Genomic DNA, 332 nt, shown 5'->3' on the forward strand with positions numbered 1-332 from the left:
GGTTTAGGGTTTTAGAAGCTAAACCACACTGGAAAGTTAGAGCCAGAAAATTCCAGTGAGGGTTTAGGGTTTTAGAGGGTTTTGAGGGTTTAGGGTTTAGGGTTTAGAGGGTTTAGAGTTTTAGAGTTTAGGGTTTAGGGTTTAGGGTTTTGAGAGTTTAGTGTTAAAATTTTCATAAGTATGTGTTTCGTGTTTTGTTGTTTTAGGGTTAAGTAGGGTTTAGGGTTTAGGGTTTAGGGTTTGTGTGTGTATGTATGTGTTTTGTGTATAGACGTAAGGCTCGTAAGTTGCTGCTGCTGCTGCTGCTGCTGCTGCTGCTGAACCGTTTATTT

The 332-nt window shown here is 40.1% G+C and overlaps 1 protein-coding gene across 1 annotated transcript in view; it reads left to right on the plus strand.

The window, feature by feature from the left end:
* The window catches only part of EMH_0042540 (uncharacterized protein), a gene marked incomplete at both ends in the record, with an annotated part of 2,762 nt that overhangs the window by 1,580 nt on the left and 850 nt on the right, over positions 1-332 (plus strand). The gene's annotated exons all lie outside the window — the stretch shown is intronic.

Source organism: Eimeria mitis, genomic scaffold, assembly GCF_000499745.2.
Source record: "Eimeria mitis Houghton genomic scaffold, Emh_scaff1730, whole genome shotgun sequence".
Taxonomy (NCBI): domain Eukaryota; phylum Apicomplexa; class Conoidasida; order Eucoccidiorida; family Eimeriidae; genus Eimeria; species Eimeria mitis.